Raw genomic sequence first — 20,693 nt, 5'->3', positions numbered from 1 at the left:
CAGGAGCCCGATGTGGGACTTGATCAGGATCAAGTCAAAGGCAGATGCTCAACTGCTGATCCACCCAGGTGTCCCTAATTAAAAGTTTATAAAAATAAATAAAACAAGAATAAATATATTAAAGAAGAAAAGGGATTACACTGGATGATTTAGCTCTAATTTGTTAAGATTTTGCATGAAAATCTTTGAAATTAAAAAATTCTCTACAAATAAAAGGTCTTTTACTGTTATCAGTGGTAGTTGACCTTGAATTCTTAGTGATTTCCTGATCAAACAATAGCAAATAGTTTACTTAAATGTCTATGTATTTACTTACCATTTGAAAATTTAAGTTTCTTGTCTACTTTTCTGATTATTGTTCATTTTCCAATTCCTTTGAACTTTTCTGTCAAGAATCTGGATGAATCTAGAGCCAGAGACAAATATCATGGAGACTTACCCTGAACACTCTTAAATTTTGAGCTGGCAATAAACAAGATCAAAGCCTCTAAATGCAAGGTTCAAGGTTTAGGGAAAATGGTTCATGATTCCTTTGAGTTCAGCTGTGGTTTTGCATTCCTTAGACTAAGTTTTCTATCTAAATACATAATGTAGCAATGGAAATGATGATTTCTCCAATCATTTCACCTCTGTTAGAAGTCTGTAATTCTAAAGTCAGGTAAAAATAATGCTAGAAGAATAATAAGATATATTTGATATTCATTTCCAAAAGTAGTCATTCAAATTGTATCATTTTATCATTGCCATCACTTTCTTTTCCTTCTAGCCTTGCCAGTAAAACTCAGTTAATGAATCTACCAGTAAAGCACAGTTGATAAAGTGGTTTACTTATTCTGAAAGATGAGGCTTTGACTTCACTGAGGACACTGAGCTTATTCAAAACCCAATATACATTTTATTCACTTGGAAGTTTTTCTCCCTTTGAGGTATCCTATTTATTAAGAACTCAACTTCCCTGGTTCTAAATCAAAGTTTCCTTTAAAGGTATATCGCCTTTCTAATTTTGGGCCTGGGAAAAAATGTCAGAAAATTCTTTAAATCTATTTAGTAAAGTATTTTAAATGCTCATCTTGCACTTTTGAGTGAAGTGTAATTTACATTTCATAAAAGTAGAAGCTGAGCAGCAAGCTGTAAGTAATTATCATATAATTAAATGTCTACTATGAAGGGAATGAAAACGTGAGCTCCTTCGTGATTTCCGTGACTGGGTTATGAAATGGCAAATTAAATTACAGCTCTTTATCTCAGGAAGGCTCCAGGGAACCTACTGAGGATTTGAAAAGATACCTCTGAGTTGCCAATATAGTTTCAGTAGGAGGCTGAGGCGATCAGTTCACTGTCCAAGCAGACCATATAAAAATGGATTCTATAGCTTAGGCTTTAGAAGTGGAAACCAAAGTGTCTACTTCTCTCAGTGACTTTGAAAACCCCTTTTCCCTATGTTAATATTTGTAAATGGGAAGTACCACCATGCTAATTAGTACTTAATGATTTCCATGGATAGATAAGTTTTACTTTTTCAAATTCACAAAGCAGCTGGATATGGGGATGATAAGCAAATGCCAAATACATTTGTAATTAGATGAAATGCTTCCTCTAATCTGATTTTGTTTAATATTCATTTAAAATATGCATTGAGTTCCTGCTAAGTTCAGGATGTTATAAAGCATTCAAAGGTTAAAAAAGACATGTTTCTTGCTCTGTGGAAGATTATTGTCTGGAAGTGAATATGCACACAAGAAAACTACAAAACAAGGCAAAATTGGATAGTTATCAGAGAATACAAGGTTTGAAGGAGCTCAGGGAAAGAAGCAATCACTTCTATTTCTGACTAGGTCAGGTTTCAGGAAGACAGTTTTTAATCTGGTGTATGAGAAGTAGACTTATTATAAGAAGAGATTGAGGAGACCATGAGCAATGATAGATGTGGGAAACCAGTACAGAGGCGTCAGGGAATGAAGTAGACCAATTTGGTTACTTATTCAAAAGTTACAGTGGCAATTTATCTAAATTTGTGAATACATATATTGGGTTTTATAGATTTTCTCCCTAGTCAAACATATAATGTGAAATTTTTGATGCTTTACATTGTTTGTAGCATTAAATACATGTATGGGTATAGTGAGAGATATGGATGAAAATGGAGATATGGAGCTGGGTTGCAAAAACTCCTGCAATCTATTGAAGATAGATTTTACACTAGGAAACATTTCATTAAGAAATTTTGTTGGGATCCCTGGGTGGCGCGGCGGTTTGGCGCCTGCCTTTGGCCCAGGGCACGATCCTGGAGACCCGGGATCAAATCCCGCGTCGGGCTCCCTGCATGGAGCCTGCTTCTCCCTCTGCCTGTGTCTCTGCCTCTCTCTCTGTGTGTGACTATCATGAATAAATAAATAAAATTAAAAAAAAAGAAATTTTGTTAATGGACTATAGTGTGTCAGGCATTTAAAAAGTGTAGAATATAGAGATGAATACCTTCCCTGCCCACAGGAAACTAATTCAGTGGGGGATATAGGTGAAAAGTGCTGAGGGCACCTATTCTAGACAGGATGTGGGGTTAAGAGACACATTCTAGAAATGGTAACATCTGAGTTGAAATATGAAGGAGAGTATGGGTTTTCCTGAAACAAAGGACATAGGAAAGGTTCTTCAAGCAGAAAAATGGGAAGAACATTTCAAGCATAGAGAGAATGCAAAGTCACTGAGGTGTAGAGAGACTGGAATGTTCCTGGAAGTGCTAGGCTTAAACCTAGGGTATGAATTGAGTGGTCAAGAGATGAGGCTGGAAGGGTCAATAGGGAGCTGATCATGAAAAGCCTTATAGAGGTTATCATAGTGATCCAGGTGAAGATGACACAACTCAGAATTAGAAGTATAGCAGTGGGGAGGAAGAAGAGGGCATATGTGCATCTGAGAGAGACTGAGGGGGGTAGGACTGACAGGACTCACAAATCAATGGAATGCAAGTGACAAAGTGAATAATAGAATGTAAAGATGAATTTCAGGCTTGGACTTGAGTGTCAGGGAAAGCCTTTCACTTAGAGGGGGACTACAGGTGGATGAGAAGATTTGAGAGGGAAGTCTTACCTATAGCTAAGTTTTACCTATGTTGAATGTGAGAAAACTGTCAGATATCCAAATGGAGATAATAGTAAAAAGCTGGATATATTATTTGGTGTGCAGGAATGTAGTTTGGGCTGCAGATATAGTTTAAAGAGTCACAGTATCAGGAGTTGCAAATCCAAATATCTTTAGGATCCTGGCAGGTAACATAAATGGATGATTCAGGCTTGGGCTGATATGGGGTGGAGACAAAAGGAGGTGATGTGTATAGGCCCTGCCCAAGGGCATTCAAGTTAAAAATAGTCTGATAGGCCAGCCAAACAAAACCCAGCTACATAGCCATATGAGTTTCCAAGCAGCCACTTTTCCTCCTTTGATATAGATCACAATTAGCCATTAAAGTGAATGTGGAGTTTAGGCAGAGAGTATGTAAAAAGCCAAGGATGTAACTCCAGAGGAGAAATATAAGCAATAGATAGATACTTGGGAGTAGGAGGGAGAGAGAGAGAGAGAGAGAGAGAGAGAGAGAGAGAGAGAGAGAGAGAGAAAGGGAAAGAATATGAACCAGGCATGAATGGGTAACTGAACTTGCAGCATAGAGGGGATTGCTAACTGTAACTGAAGCCATTTCAATGGTGCAGTGGGGGCTGAAACTGGAATATAGTAGATTGAAATTTTAATGGAGGAAAAGAAGTGGAGACTAAATGCAGACAACTCTTTCAAGATATTTGGCTGTGAATGAGAGGTGAGTAGTTGGGTGATAGTTTGTTATTTATATATGCATGTATAACAGGAGAGACATGAGCACAATTGTATGCCAAAAGGAGAGGGTGAGGTTGAAGATGTAGGGAAAAAAAGAATCTATCAATGAGCTGAGGTCCCTAGAGAGGTGGAACCACAGGAGATCCAGAACACAGGTGGAAAGATTAGCCTTGAGGTAAGAGGAGTGGCACCTATTCTACTGAAATTGAAGATAATTTCACTTAACAAAGATTTATGGAGCTTCTGTGCCCTACTAGACACTGTTCTAGGTGTTTAATATATAGCAGTTTGAAAAATCAGGAAAAAATTCCCTGTTGGCATGGAGCTTACATTCCAGAAAGAATGAAGTATGTATAAGAGTAAATAAACTGCTGGGGCTTGAAGCAGAGTGGTTAAAATATTCTTATTTGATGACCTCTATTCCTCTGAGACTGATGAAAGAGATCTTAGAATAGTAGGCTCAGAAGATGTTGGAGAAGCTTTGAAATAACTACTCTAGTTCATATGAAAGAGCAATCTGGAAACAAAAGTACTCCTGATTAGCAATGAGACAGACGTATATTTGTCTTGTAGTAGATGAGGGATCCACAGACCTTTCCATAAGGGCCCAGACAGTAAATATTTCAGGCTTTGCAGTCCAGAAGGTGTCTGTCATAACTACTCAACTCTGTCATTATAGCACAAAAGCAGCCATAGACAATAGATAAATGAATGAACATGGCTGTATTCCAAAAAGACTTTATTTATCAAAACAGGTGAAAGTCTGGATTTGGCCTGTGGCTTTAGGTTGCCAACTGTTGTAGTAGAACATTCCCAGGGTGACAGATGCTTCATAAGTAAATTTTATTTGACAGCACCAAGGAGGTGGGTACGAGGATGGAGGCCAGTGAATTGGTTCAGATGAGGCTTAATAAGGATCTGAACTAGCATTGGAGCAGTGAGAATGGAAACGATAGAAGAGCAAGGAGAGATACAGTGTTACCCTGGTCAGGGAAGGAGTAGATAATCAATAATGTCAAATACTGCAGAGAAGTATAGGAAGCTGAGGCTAGAGAAGAGGATATTGGATTTGTTATTTAGGAGATAGGTGCTTCCCCTTCCTTAAAAAGTGTACCAAATTTTATCAATACATTGTGCAATGGTAAAACATAAAATACTAACAAAAGGCTTTCTAGTTAGCAGGGCACTGTCCATTCTCTCCCTCTCTTCACATCCAGCCTGCTAGAAGGCCAACACTTAAGTCTTTTGACTACTCCTTCTGATAGTTGTTTTCCATTTGTATAAATGATATCCTGTTATTGCTATTTCCTGGTATATGAATCTTAGACAGTATCTATTGACATTCTGTAATGGAATATGAAGATTTAGCACTCTTACTTTATCCCCTGCTCATCTTCTTTTCCCTACATCCACTCAATATAATGAAATCATCATCTTTGTTCAAATCAGTATTCAGGATTTGTTTTAGGATCACTATGTAAGTGTGGTGCACTGCTGAGCCAAATAGCATACTATGATGCTTATGTCTTTCTTTGTACATCTTTTTGTTCATCCTGGAGTTAATAACTACTTCACTTTTTTGCTTAATTGAAAACAATAACTATTTTAATTAAGCTTTTAGTTTGAAATGAATGTACACAAAAGTTGTAAGAAATAATACAGAGAGATCCCATGTACCCTTTACTGTTTCCTATAATGATAACATCTTGAAGAACTATAGTATACTATCAAAACCAGAATTTTGACATTGATACTGTCAAGATACAGACTATTTCCATAACCACAGGATCCCTTTGTTGTCCTTTTATAGCCACCCCCACTACTTTTCCTTCCCTACCCTCTTCTTAGCCCCTGGAATCCACTAATTTGTTCCTCATTCTCAAATTTTGTCATTTCAAGATTCTTAAATAAATAGAATAATATAGTTTGTCATCTTTTGGAAATGTTTTTTTCTTTTCACTCAGGATAATTCCATGGAGGTTTATCCTGGTTGTTGCATGTATTGATGGTTTAAGCCTTTTTATTGCTGAGTAGCAGTTCATGGTACGGATGCATCACAATTTAATCATTCATCCATTGATGAGCATCTGGGTTATTTTCAGTTTCTGCCCATTATGAATAAAGCTGCTATAAATGTTTTTGTGCAAACATAAGTCTCATTTCTGTGGGACAAATGTCCAAGAGTGCAATTTCTGGGTTGTATGATAAATGTATGTTTCTTTCATAAGAAAGTGCCAAACCGTTTTCCACAGTGGATATACCATTTTGTATTCCCACCAGCAACGTAAGAGTGATCCCGTTTCCATGCATCCTCACCAGCATTTGGAGTCACAATTTTTTATTTTAGCCATTCTGACATGGGTATAGTAATATCTCATTGTTTTAATTTGCATTTCTCTAATGGGTAATGATGTTGAACAACTTTTCATGTGCTTATTTGCGACCTGTACATCCTCCTTAGTTAAATGTCTATTCATGTTTTATACCCATTTTCTAATAGGATTTAAAATTTTTTTTGAGTTTTAAGAATTCTTAATATGTTCTAGATAAAAGTCCTTTATCAGATTTGTATTTTGTAAGTATTTTTTCCTTCTGTGTAGTTAGTCTCTTTATGATTTTATTTTTTTTAAAGGTTTTATTTATTTATTCATGAGAGACAGAGAGGCAGAGACACAGGCAGAGGGAGAAGCAGGCTCCATGCAGGGAGCCCGATGTGGGACTCAGTCCTGGGACTTCAGGATCACGACCTGAGCCAAAGGCAGACGCTTAATCACTGAGCCACTCAGGCATCCCCTCTTCATGCTTTTAACAGGGTCTTTTTCAGAGCAGACATTTTTAATTTTGGTAAAGTCCAATTTATCAATTTCTCTTATGAATTGTGCTTCTCTTGTCAAGTCTAAGGACTCTTTGCCTAGCTCTAAATCTCAAATGTTTCTTTGATTTTTTTCCCTAAAGTTTCATGGTTTTATATTTTATTTATTTATTTTTTTATGGTTTTATATTTTAAATTTAAATCCTTGATCAATTTTGGGTTATTTTTTCTATAAGGTATGAAATTTAGATGCATGTTCATATTTTGACTATGGATGTCCAGTTGCACCAACACTATGTGTTTAAAAGCTTATCTATTCTTTATTAAATTGCTTTTATGCCTTTGTAAAGAATCAGTCAGACATATTTGTATGGGGATTTTTATAGGTTCTCTATTTTGTTCCATTGATATATGTGTCTCTGTGGCAATACCACATAGTCTTGATTACTATATATATTATGTATCTATATATCTATAGTAAATGTATAATATATTTATATAGTAAATATATATATGTATATATACATAAAATAAATCTTGAGTTTAGGTAAGCTGATTCCTCCCACTTTCTTCTTCTTTTTAAAAAGATTTTATTTATTTATTCATGAAAGACATACACACACAGAGAGAGAAGCAGAGACACAGACAGAGGGAGAAGCAGGCTCCACACAGGGAGCCCGACATGGGACTCAATCCCGGGACTCCAGGATCACACCCTGGACTGAATGCGGCGCTAAACCACTGAGCCACCAGGGCTACCCTTCTTCTGTAAAATTGTTTTAGCTATACTAGTTCCCTTGCCTTTCCGTATACATTTTATAATAATCTTGTGTATATCTGTGAATAAATCTTGCTGGGAATTTTATAAGAATTGGATTAAATCTATATATCAACTTGAGGAGAATTTATGTTGAATTTTCCATTGATTTCCATTGAATATCTCCATTTATTTAGATTGTATTTAACTTCTTTCATCAGCATTATGTAGTTTTTAACATGTAAATTCTGTATATATTTTGTTAGATTTGCCATTAGGTATTTTATTTTAAAAGCAATTTTAAATGGTATGGTATTTTTCATTTTGGTGTTCATGTGTTCATTCCTATTATATAGAAATATAATTGATTCTCATATGATTATCTTCTATCCTCCAACCTTGCTGAACTCACAAAAACTCAATTTGGGAGGGTTTTCTGGGTAGTTTTATTAGAGTATTCTATGCCAGACAATCATGTCATTTTCAAGTAGGGACAGTTTCCTTCTTTCTTTTCCATTTGTATGTTTTGTGTTATTGCACTGGCTAGACCTTCCAACACTATGTTGAATGAGAGTGGTGAGTATGGATATCCATGCCTTGTTCTTGATCTTAGTGGGAGACAATTCAGTCTTTCACTATTGAAGTATATTAGCTGTAGGCTTTATGTAGACACTATCAAGTTGAAATAATCCTCTCTATTCCTATTTTTCTGAGAATTGTTATCATGATAGTGTTGAATTTTGTCAAATGTATTTTATGCATCAAATAATGTGATCATGCATTTTTTCTTCATTAGCCTATTAATATGATGGATTGCATTGATCAATCTTTCTGATATTATACCAGCCTTGTATTCTTGATGTAAATTATACTTGATCTTGGTATTTAATACTTTTATGTATAGCTGAGTTCTTTTTTCTGTTATTTTGTTTGAGACTTTTATATATGTATTCATGAGGAATATTGGTCTGTACAGTTTTTTGCCCTGTGTTTGGTTTTGGTATCAGGGTGATACTAGTTTTATGAAAAATTGTGAAGTGTTTCTTCCTCTTCTATTATCTGGAAGATATGTACAAAATTGGCATTTAATCTTTATATGTTTGATATAATTCTACTAAATTTAATTTTGTTATATTGCTAGGCAAATTATCTATTTTATATTGGGTGAGGTTGTGGTAGTTTGTATTTTTTTTAAGAATCAGTCCATATCACCTGAGTTGTTGAATTTGTGTGTATACAGTTTTTCATACGATTCTCTTATTATCATTTTGATGTCTATAGAGTTAGTGGTGATATCCTGTTTCATTCCTTATATTGGTAATTTATGTTTTCTTTTTTTTTCTTTTGTCAGTCTTTCTAGAGGGTTGTCAGCTTCATTGTTGACAAACAAACAAAAAAAGGTCTTTTTGAAGAATAATCTCTTTGCTTGTTTGTTTTGAGTATAAGACCATTATAAAGATTTTAATGATTTCAAAAGGAGTCAGGTGCTAAATCCATTAAGTTCTGACTGGCACCCAAACCCCATGAAAAATGATGTACCCACTTTGAGGAGATTGTCTGACCACTCCAGGGTCAAGCTGGATCACTACAAGGTGGAGTTAATGGAGTGAGGCAGGCCTAGAGCTGGTGCGCCTTCCAGGACAGGTAGGAGTTCCAGATAAGAGCAACACACTGGACAAAGCTAACACGTAGTGAAGGGGAACCAGCTAGAAGTTGGCTTAACTGCATGGCAGGCCAGATAATAGTTGGTGATGAGGGCATCACAATAGTCTTGCTGTAACTTGGCCCAGTTGTCCTGGGCTGACAGTCCATTGAGTACTCTTACCAGTGGTAAGAAACAGCCTAGAAAACATGGGGCAAAGCCCCCCAGATCCAATAGCATCTTCTTTACTGCATCTACCTTGGTGGTGCTATGGATGAACTGGTTCAAAACCCTGTACCAGCCTCTGACTACAGGGCCCACAAAGCCACAGCCCAGAGAGACCATGGTCAGGGTCCAGCCAGTCTGATGTTCCTACAGACCTAACCTCTCTACCAACTGCCATGAGATAATGTCACCCAGGCCCATAAGGAACCCAACTGTCAGGCCACAGTGACATGCTATAGTTTCCAGGGTTCTGTAGTTTTTACAAAACTAAAAGGCTACCTTTGGAATGGGAGAAGATATTTGCAAATGATGTATCTGATAAAGGCATAGTATCCAAAATATATAAAGAACTTCTAAAACTCAACACTTGAAAAATAAATAATCCAAATAAAAAATAGGCAGAAGACATGAATAGACATTTTCATGATGTCCAGATGTCCAGATGGCCAACAAACAAACATGAAAAGATGCTCAAATCACTCATCAGGGAAATGCTAATTAAAACTATAATGATATATCATCTCACACATATCAGAAGGGCTAAAATCAACAATGCAAGAAACAACAGGTATTAGCAAGGCCATGGAGAAAGGAAAACCCTCTTGCACTGTTGGTGGGAATGCAAACTAGTGAAGCCACTGTGGAAAACAGTATGGAAGTTCCTCAAAAAGTTAAAAAATAGAACTACCCTATGATCGAGCAATTGCACTCTAGGCATTTACTCAAAGAATAGAAAAAAAAACTAATTCAAAGGGATACATGCACTTCTATGTTTATAGCAACATTATTCACAATAGACAAATTATGGAAACAGCTCAAGTATCCATCAACAGTTGATGGATAAAGAAGTGGTGTATATATACATATATATATTCCCACACAATGGAATATTACTCAGCCAACAAAAGAATGGAATCTTGCCATTTGCAATGATGTGGATGGAGCTAAAGAGTATTATACTAAGTGAAATAAGTCAATCAGAGAAAGACAAATACCTTATGATTTCCCTCATGTGTGGAATTTAAGAGACAAAACAAATGAGTAAAGGGGAAAAAAAGAGAGGGAGGACAATCTAAGAAATAGACTCTTAGCTATACAGAACAAAATGATGTTTACCAGAGGGGAGGTGTGTGAGGGTGTGGGTTAAATAGGTAATAGGGATTCAAGAAGGCACTTGTGATGAACACTGGGTATTATATGGAAGGGTTGAATCACTATATTGTAGTCCTGAAACTAATATTACATTGTGTGTTAACTAACTGGAATTTAAATAAAAACTTAAAAGAATAAAGAATCATCTCTTTGTTTCATTGGAGCTTACTTAGTGATCTGAGACTATTCCTCTTTTCTAATGTATATGTTTGGTGCTATAAATTTCCTTCTTAGCACTGCCTTAGATTTCTTACAAATTTTAATGTGTTGTGTTCTCATTTTTATTCATTTTCAAGCATTTTTGTATATCCTCTGACATTTCTTCTTTGACTCATGGATTATTTAGGAGTGTGTTTAGTTTCCAAGAGTTTGAAGATTTTAGTTTTCTGTTATTGATTTCATGTTTGATTCCATTGTGGTTGGAGAATACATTTGGTATGATTTAAGTTCTTTTGATTTTCTTGAGGTTTGTTTTATAGCCCACAATATGATATGTTGGTATATGTTCCATGGGTACTTGAAAATAATGTCTAGTCTATTGTTATTGGGTGTAGTGCTCTATATATGTACATTAGATCCTTTTGGTTGGTTGTGTTGTTCAAGTCTATATCCTTGAATGTTTTCTGTCTAGTCTATAAATTGTTAAGAGTGAGCTGTTGAAATCACCTAGTATAATTATGAATTTGTCTATTTTTCTAAATGGACAAACAGCTGTTTTTATTACTCTAACAACAGTTCTGTTTTTGCTTTATAGATCTTTCAGTCCTTTGGTTTGTGCATGCATATTTAGGTTTGCTATATACTCCTGGTGGAGTTTTCCTATTATCATTATGTAATACCCATCTCAGTCTCTGGTAATTTTCTTTACTTTAAAGCTTATTTTATGTGATATTAATATGGCTATTCCTAGTCTCCTTTGATTGATGTTCGCATTATAGATATATTTTTCTTTACTTTTATGTTAAGCCTGTCAATATCATTATATTTATTTATTTATTTATTTATTTTTTATAAATTAATTTTTATTGGTGTTCAATTTACCAACATACAGAATAACACCCAGTGCTCATCCCGTCAAGTGTCCCCCTCCGTGCCCGTCACCCATTCACCCCCACCCCCCGCCCTCCTCCCCTTCCACCACCCCTAGTTCATTTCCCAGAGTTAGAAGTCTTTATGTTCTGTGTCCCTTTCTGATATCTCCCACACATTTCTTCTCCCTTCCCCTATATTCCCCTTCACTATTATTCATATTCCCCAAATGAATGAGAACATACACTGTTTGTCCTTCTCCGATTGACTTAATATCATTATATTTAAAGTGAGTTTCTTGTAGATAACATAAAGTTGAAGCATTTTTTTTATTTTTAAAATTTTAATTTAAAAAGTTTTAATTTTAATTCAATTTAGGAAAATAAATTCAATTTAGGTAACATATACTGTATTTTTAGCTTCAGGGATAGAATTTCGTGATTCATCAGTTGCTTATAACACCCAGTGCTCATTACACCAAGTGCCCTTTTTTTTAAATATTTTTTTTAAATCTTTATTCATGATAGTCACACACACAGAGAGAGAGAGAGAGAGAGAGAGAGAGAGAGAGGCAGAGACACAGGCAGAGGGAGAAGCAGGCTCCATGCACCGGGAGCCCGACGTGGGATTTGATCCCAGGTCTCCAGGATCGCACCCCGGGCCAAAGGCAGGTGCCAAACCGCTGCGCCACCCAGGGATCCCTCAAGTGCCCTTTTTTTTAAAAAAAATATTTTATTTATTTACTCATGAGAGACACACACAGAGAGAGAGGCAGAGACACAGGCAGAGGGAGAAGCGGGCTCCATGCAGGGAGCCCAAGGTGGGACTCGATCCCGGGTCTCCAGGATCACGCCCTGGGCTGAAGGTGTTGCTAAACTGCTGAGCCAACTGGGCTACCCTCAAGTGCCCTTTTTAACGCCCGTCACCCAATTACCCCATTCCCCCCACTAACCTCCCCTCTAACAACCCTTAATTTATTTCCTACAGTTAAGATTCATATGGTTTGTCTCCCTCTCTGTTTTCATCTTATTTCATTTTTCCTTCCCTTCCCCCTATGTCCATCTGTTTTGTTTGTTAAGTGCCACATGAAACTTAGTGAAATCATATGGCATTTAACTTTCTCTGACTGACTTATTTTACTTAGGATAATACCCTCTAGTTCCATGCACATCATTGCAAATGGCAAGATTTCATTCTTTTGTTGGCTGAGTAATATTCCATTGTGTGTGTGTACATACACCACATCTTCATCTATTCATCTGTTGATGGACATATGGACTCTTTCCATATTGTGGCTATTGTAGACATTGCTGCTATAATCATTGGGGTGCATGTACCCCTTCAAATAACTATGTTTGTATCTTTTGGACAAATTCCTGCTAGTAAATTGCTGGATTATGGGATAGTTCTATTTTTAACTTTTTAAGAAACCTCCATATACTTTTTCAGAGTGGCTACCCCATTTTGCATCCCCACTAATGGCATAAGAGAGTTCCCCTTTCTCTGCATCCTTGCCAACATCTGTTGTTTCCTCACTTGTTAATTTTAGCCATTCTGACTGGTGTGAGGTAGTATTTCATTGTGGTGTTGATCTGTATTTACCTGACGATGAGTGATGTTGAGCATTTTTTTCATGGATCTGTTAGCCATTTGTATGTCTTCTTTGGAGAAATGTCTGTTTATGTCTTCTGCTCATTTCTTGACTGGATTTTTTGTTTTTTGAGTGTTGAGTTTGATAGATTCTGTATAGATTTTGGATACCAGCCCTTTATTCGATCAGTCATTTGCAAACATCGTCTCCCATTCTGTAGGATGCTTTTTAGTTTTGTTGATGGATTCCTTGGCTGTGGAAAAGCATTTTATCTTGATGAAGTCCCAATAGTTCATTTTTGCTTTTGTTTCCCTTGCCTCTGGAGACATGTCGAGCAAGAAGTTGTTGCAGCTGAGGTTAAAGAGATTGCTGCCTATGTTCTCCTCTAGGATTTTGATGGATTCCTGTCTTACATTTAGGTTTTTCATCCACTTTGTGATTGTTTTTCTGTGTGGTATAAGAAAGCAGTCCAGTTTCATTCTTCTGCATGTGGCTCTAATTCTCCCACCACCATTTGTTGAAGAGACTGTTTTCCATTCGATATTCTTTCCTGCTTTCTCAAAGATAAGTTGACCATAGAGTTGAGGGCCCATTTCTGGGCTCCCTGTTCTGTTCCATTGATCTATGTGTCTGATTTTGTGCCATAACCATACTGTCTTGATGATCACAGCTTTGTAATACAGCATGAAGTCTGGAATTGTGATGCCTCCAGTTTTGGTTTTCTTTTTCAACATTCCTTTGGCTATTCAGGGTCTTTTCTGTTTCCATACAAATTTTAAGATTGTTCAAACTCTGTGAAAAATGCTGATGGTATTTTGATAGGGATTGCATTGAATGTGTAAATTGCTTTGGGTAGGATAGACATTTTGACAATATTTGTTCTTCCAATCCATGAGAATGGAATAAAGTAATTATTGAAATATGAATTTAGTGCCATGGTATTAACTGTAAAGTAACTCTTCCTATATATTGTCTCTGTTCCTTTCTGGTTTTTGTTACTTTTGAGGTCTCTCTCCACTCAAAAGATCCCCTTTAATATTTATTACAGGGCTGGTTTAGTGTTCACAAATTCCTTTAGTTTTTGTTTGTCCTGGAAATGCTATTTCTCCATCTATTCTGAATGACAGCCTTTCTGGATAAAGTAGTCTTGGCTGCATATTTTTCCCATTTAGCATGTTGAATATATCATGGCAGTCCTTTCTGGCCTGCCAGGTCTCTGTGGATTGTCCCACTATCAGCCTTATGTGTCTACCTTTGTAGGTTAAAAACCTCTTGTCTCAAGCTGCCTTCAGCATTTTCTCTTTATCTTTGAAATTTGCAGTCTTCACTATTATATGTCTAGGTGTTGATCTATTTTTATTGATTTTGAGTTGGGTTCTCTGTGCCTCCTAGACTTGAATTCCTATTTCCTTTCCAAGATTAGGGAATTTCTTATCTATAATTTGTTCAAATCAACCTTGTGCCCCTCTCACTCCTCATCTTCTGGGATCCCTATTATGTGGATATTACTTCATTTTATGGGATTGCTGAGTTCTCTGTCTCCCTTTTTGATTTAATACTTTTCTTTTTCTTTTCTTCTCCACTTCCTTGTTTTCCATCATTTTATCTTCTGTATTACTGATTCTCTCTTCTGATTCTCATGAGAATGATTCATTCTCATTTTTATAGCTTCCACTTGGGACTGCATCTCAGTATTAGCATTTTTAATTTTAGCCTGACTAGATTTTATTTCTTCTATTTCTACAGTAAGGGATTCTTTAGTGTCTTCTATTCTTTTTTCAAGCCCAGCTAATATTTTTATAATCATTGTTTTAAATTCTAGCACAGACATCTTATTTATATCCATATTGATTAAATCCCTGGAAGTGAGTGCTACCTCCTGTGCTTTATTTTTTGGGGAAATTCCTCTACTTAATCATTTTGTCCAGAAAATAAAAAAATAAAGAAAGAGTAAAAACAACATTAACATCAACAGAAACAAAACAATACAAAACAAAAAACTAGATCCTGCATGTGTTTTGGTCAACTTGTTAAAAGAAACTAGATCCTAAAATAAGACAGAAAGAAAAAATACAATGATAGGATCTATCTATCTATATCTATCTATATATTTTATATATATCCTATATATATAAATTAAAATAAAAAAAATAAAATAATTTGAAAAGTAAGAAAATAACTGAATAAATAATACTGAAAGACTAAAGAACAATAACAACAACAAAAAACAAAGAATGCCCTATACTCTCTTCCCTAAGAACTGAAGCTTTGCAGCCTTCTATGCTTAGTAAACTTGATTTGAGGCAGTTGTTTGTGCTGGTCTTCATGGGGAAGGGCCTATTACTCTGATTCTCAGGTACCCTTGCACTTGTGGAAATGTGCCTCCCTTGCCAGGGTTCTGGGCTCAATATAAGCACCTCTGATTCCACTATGTGGTGCCGTTTTGCTCCCAGAAGGGCTTTCAGCACTGATGGGCAGGATAGATATATATAACAGTGCCTTGTTCTTTAGCCCTGGAGCTGAAAGTTCATGCCCTCCACTCTTCAGTGAGCCCCCAAAGAAAAGCAGTCAATCACTCTTGTCTCCCTAGTTTCCGTCAGAACTGTATGTTCACCCGGCCTCTGACAGCATTTTTACCTCAGGCACATGCCTGAGTTTCAAAACTCAAAATTTCAGGGTCTCCTGAAGCGCAGACCCACACTGTTCTTCTCAGGAGAGGGAGGGGGTGTCTCGCCATGCTTCTGAATTTTGCTGTGCCCCCTCCAGGAAATTGCTTGCATGGCCGTGCAGTAGTTCACAGTTTATGGCAACATAGGACAGAAAGTTGGCACCTAGACTCACTGTTATCATCTGGCTTCCCACCCTTATGTCTGGGAACTCTGCCACTCAAAGGTACCACCCATCCTTTTTGAGACCCCCAGGGATCCTGAGACCATGCTGTCACACCTGGGATTCTGCCCCACTTTACCACCTCAGCATCTTTAAGCCAAGGATGTGTCCCCCTGTAGAAGACTTCTAAAAGTTCTAGTTTTGTGCTCTATTGTATAAACAGTATATTTTACAGTAGCCTCGTTAAGCAGGCTCCATCCCCTCTGCAGTATCCTCAGATATATCTCCTGGGATTCAAGTCTCTGCATCTCCTACCTTCCAAAAAGTGGTTGCTTTTCTACTTATACAATTGCAACATTTCTTTTCTTACATCTCCAGTTGATTTCTCAGGTGTTCAGAATGATTTGATAACCATCTAGCTGAATTCGAAGAACCAGACAAACGTAGGGTCCTCTACTCCTCTGCCATCTTAATTCCTTCCCATCCATAGAAGTCAGATCATGTTTTTAAGTTAACTCTGCTATCTCTTTCTTTTAATTGTTGTAGTTAGACCATTTTAAATTATTGATATATTAGGTTTTAAATCTGTCATCTTATTTTTTGTTTCCTTTTTGTTCTATGTTTTTGATTTATATGCTTTATTTTATTTTCCTTTGGGTTATTTGAATAATTTTTAGAATTCCATTTTGATTTATGTATAGTGGTTTTGAGTGTATCTTTTTGTATAACATTTTTAGTGTTTGCTTTTGGTATTACATTTATATACATGTATATAAATTGTCACTGTGTCATCATTTTACCACTTTGAATGAAATATAGAAACTTTATAGCCCTTTATGTCCCTTCATCCTCTCATTTAAAATATGATTGTTATAAATATTTTCTCCACATATGTTTAGAACAACATCAGACAATGTTATAATTTTTGCATCAACCATTAAGCATAATTTAGAAGACTCAAGAGAAGGAAAATCTACTGTATATAGCTATATTTTTGGTTACTGTTTTCTTTCTTTCTTTCTTTCTTTCTTTCTTTCTTTCTTTCTTTCTTTCTTTCTTTCTTTTCTTTCCTTTCTTTCCTTTCTCGATGTTCCAAGATTCCTTCTTTTTTAATATGTATATTTTTTATTGGAGAATTATTTGTCAATGTATAACACCCAATATTCATCCCGCCAAGTGCTCCCTTCAGTGCCTGTCACCCAGTGACCCCATCTCCCCACCCACCTCCCCTTCCACTATCCCTAGTTCTTTTCCCAGACTTAGGAGTCTCTCATGTATTGTCACCCTCTCTGATTTTTCCCACTCATTTTCTCTCCTTTCCCTTATAATCCCTTTCACTGTTTTATATATTCCCTGTACGAGTGAAACCATATAATGTTTGTCCTACTCCGAATGACTTACTTCACTCAGCATAATACCCTCCAGTTCCATCCACGTTGAAGCCAATGGTGGGTATTCATTGTTTCTGATGGCTGAGTTATATTCCATTGTATACATAAACCACATCTTCTTTATCCATTTATCTTTCAATGGACAAGGATACATCCACAGTTTGGCTATTGTGGACATTGCTGCTATAAACATTGAGGGGCAGGTGTCTCGACTTTTCACTGCATCTGTATCTTTGGGGTAAATCCCCAGCAGTGCAACTGCTGTGTCATAGCTAGCTCTATTTTTAACTCTTTGAGGAACCTCCACACAGTTTCCCAGTGTGGTTGTACCACTTTGCATTCCCACCAACAGTGCAAGAGTGTTCCCCTTTCTCCACATCCTCTCTAACATTTGTGGTTTCCTGCCTTGTTAATTTTCCCCATTCTCACTGGTGTGAGGGGGTATCTCATTGTGGTTTTGATTTGTATTTCCCTGATGGCCAGTGATGCAGAGCATTTTCTCATGTGCTTGTTGGCCATGTCTTCGTTGGTGAAATTTCTGTCTGCTCATGTCTTTTGCCCATTTCATGATTGGATTGTTTGTTTCTTTGCTGTTGAGTTTAATAAGTTCTTTATAGATCTTGGATACTAGTCCTTTATCCGATACATCATTTGCAAATATCTTCTCCCATTCTGTAGGTTGTCTATTAGTTTTGTTGACTGTTTCTTTTGCTGTGCAGGAGCTTTTTATCTTGGTTAATTCCCAACAGTTCATTTTTGCTTTTGTTTCTCTTGCCTTCGTGGATATATCTTGCAAGAAGTTACTGTGGCCGAGTTCAAAAAGGGTGTTGCCTGTGTTCTCCTCTAGGATTTTGATGGAATCTTGTCTCACATTTAGATCTTTCATCCATTTTGAGTTTACCTTTGTGTATGGTGAAAGACAGTGGTCTAGTTTCATTCTTCTGCATGTGGATGTCCAATTTTCACAGCACCATTTATTGAAGAGACTGTCCTTTTTTCCAGTGGATACTCTTTCCTGCTTTGTTGAATATGAGTTGACCACAGAGTTGAGGGCCCATTTATGGGTTCTGTATTCTGTTCCATTGATCTATGTGTCTGTTTTTGTGCCAGTACCACACTGTCTTGATGATTATAGCTTTGTAGTACAACTTGAAATCCAGCATTGTGATGCCCCCAGCTCCGGTTTTCTTTTTCAATATTCCCCTGGCTATTCAGGATCTATTCTGATTCCATACAAATCTTATATTATTATTTGTTCTAACTTTGTGAAAAAAGTCCATGGTATTTTGATAGGGATTGCATGAACATATACATTGCCCTGGTTAGCATAGACATTTTCACAATATTAATTCTTTCAATCCGTGCATGGAATACTTTTCCATCTCTTTGTGTCTTCCTCAATTTCTTTCAGAAGTGTTTTGTAGCTTTTATGGTATAGACCCTTTACCTCTTTGGTTAGGTTTATTCCTAGGTATCTTATGCTTTTTGGGTGCAATTATAAATGGGATTTACTCCTTAATTTCTCTTTCTTCAGTCTCATTGTTAGTGTACAGAAATACCACAGATTTCTGGACATTGATTTTGTATCCTGCCACGTTGCCGAATTGCTGTATGAGTTCTAGCAATCCTGGGGTAGAGTCTTTTGGGCTTTTTACATACAGTATCATGTCGTCTGTGAAGAGGGAGAGTTTGACTTCTTCTTTGCCAATTTGAATGCCTTTTATTTCTTTTTGTTGTCTGATTCCTGAGGCTTGGACTTCTAGTACTATGTTGAATAACAGTGGTGAGATAGGACATCCCTGCTGTGTTCCTTTTTTTTTTTTAAATAAGAACCAAGGACTGCATTTCACAGCACAAATTGACAAAAGGGAATTGGCTCCCAGGCAAGAAGAGAGCAGAGTTAGAAAATGAACAATGGTAAGGAACCAGGACCAGGAAAATGGAACCCTTATGGCAAAGTAGAGTCCAGCAGATGACTAAATTCGGAAGGTCTGACATCTGTTAAGTATGAATGACCTCAGCATAAACGTTAATTCTCCATAGAGCTTCCAGAATTATGGTTTGGCAAGCTCATTAAGAGAATGGGCTGTGCCCACTCTTGTTTCCCCAAAATTTATCTCAGTGTCTGACATACAAATTTGGAATGAGTCCACTTTACAAAATATGAATACCTGTCCCCTGCTGAAAACAAGATTTTTTGTTTTGTTTTCTTTTTTATTTAAGTAGGCTCCACACCCAGCCCAATGTGGGGCCTGAACTCAAGACCCTAAGACCCAAGACCTCAGCTGAGATCAAGACTGAGACGGTTAACTGAGCCATGCAGGCACCCATGTGCTGTTTAGTTCTAAATCCTTAGCTTTTCAGCAAGATGACTTTCCAAATTACAAATCTGTCCATGAGGACTGGTTTCTAGAAGTTGGGAAACATCCCTCCCACATTTTAAAAGCAGTCAAGTGGCAACTCTCAGTCCATGGGTAATGCACTTCAGGCTTCATCCAGCACAAATCTATTTAATGGAGGTGGGCAGCAGTATGTTCCACTATGATTAATTAGTCCAGGGGCCTGTCAACACTAAGTAGAGAAGAAGCCACCATCATTCTTTCGGGAGTAGCCTTCATTGGTGGCTGCAGTGTGAGGGGACACTATGGATCCCTGGATGCTGTGGATAGACTCCTTCTTAGGGTTGATCCAGTGTCTGATGTTAGCTCAGGAAGTGACGGAAGGTGGCGGAGGAGGGGGTAAAAGTTCTCCAGGGAATTGGGTCTTGATGATTCATTCCATGGATATCCTGGGTGGTCTCCTGGTGTAAAAGTATCTCACTTTTGTTCTTGAATGTCCCTGTGTGATGGTTGTACAAGACTGCTAAGCAGAAATCCAGGTCATCCTTTGGTATCTCAGGATCAAGAAAATAAATATCCCGCCTCATGGAGGTGATTGTGGGAGTTGAGCTGAGCCGACTCCAGGGTTCCTGTTGCTGAGCAAGGTGAGTTGTGTTCTTATATGGCAGTTTCTTGGAAGCCCGGAGTTTCCCCAGGTAGGAGTCATTGTTTTCCAACGTAGGGTGCTGGAGAGGGTCTTGGGGGAAAGGCATGGTAAAAGCTGCTGTGTTCCTGATCTTAGGGAAAAGGCTCCCAGTTTTTCCCCATTGAGAATGATATTTGCTGTGGGCTTTTCATAGATGGCTTTTAAGATGCTGAGGAATGTTCCCTCTATCCCTACACTCTGAAGAGTTTTGATCAAGAATGGATGCTGTATTTTGTCAAATGCTTTCTCTGTATCTATTGAGAGAATCATATGGTTCTTGTTTTTTCTCTTGTTGATGTGATCTAGCATGTTGATTGTTTTAGGAGTGTTTTTTTGTTTTGTTTTGTTTTGTTTTGTTTTGTTTTAGGAGTGTTGAATCAAACTTGAATCCCAGGGATGAATCCCACTTGGTCATG

General features: G+C 37.1%; 1 protein-coding gene and 2 pseudogenes across 1 annotated transcript in view; 1 reads left to right on the top strand and 2 right to left on the bottom strand.

Annotated features, from left to right (window-relative positions):
• Positions 1-20,693, top strand: part of SMARCA1 (SWI/SNF related, matrix associated, actin dependent regulator of chromatin, subfamily a, member 1) — a 312,201-nt gene that overhangs the window by 174,647 nt on the left and 116,861 nt on the right. The window lies entirely within an intron of this gene.
• LOC129517640 (protein Mpv17-like) lies at positions 9,012-9,845 on the bottom strand (annotated as a pseudogene).
• Positions 19,759-20,344, bottom strand: LOC129518451 (cilia- and flagella-associated protein 276-like; annotated as a pseudogene).

Source organism: Nyctereutes procyonoides, unplaced genomic scaffold, assembly GCF_905146905.1.
Source record: "Nyctereutes procyonoides isolate TBG_1078 unplaced genomic scaffold, NYPRO_anot_genome, whole genome shotgun sequence".
In the NCBI taxonomy this organism is placed as follows: Eukaryota; Metazoa; Chordata; class Mammalia; order Carnivora; family Canidae; genus Nyctereutes; species Nyctereutes procyonoides.
Note: the sequence above shows the minus strand (reverse complement) of the source record. Positions and strands in the feature narration are given on the sequence as shown.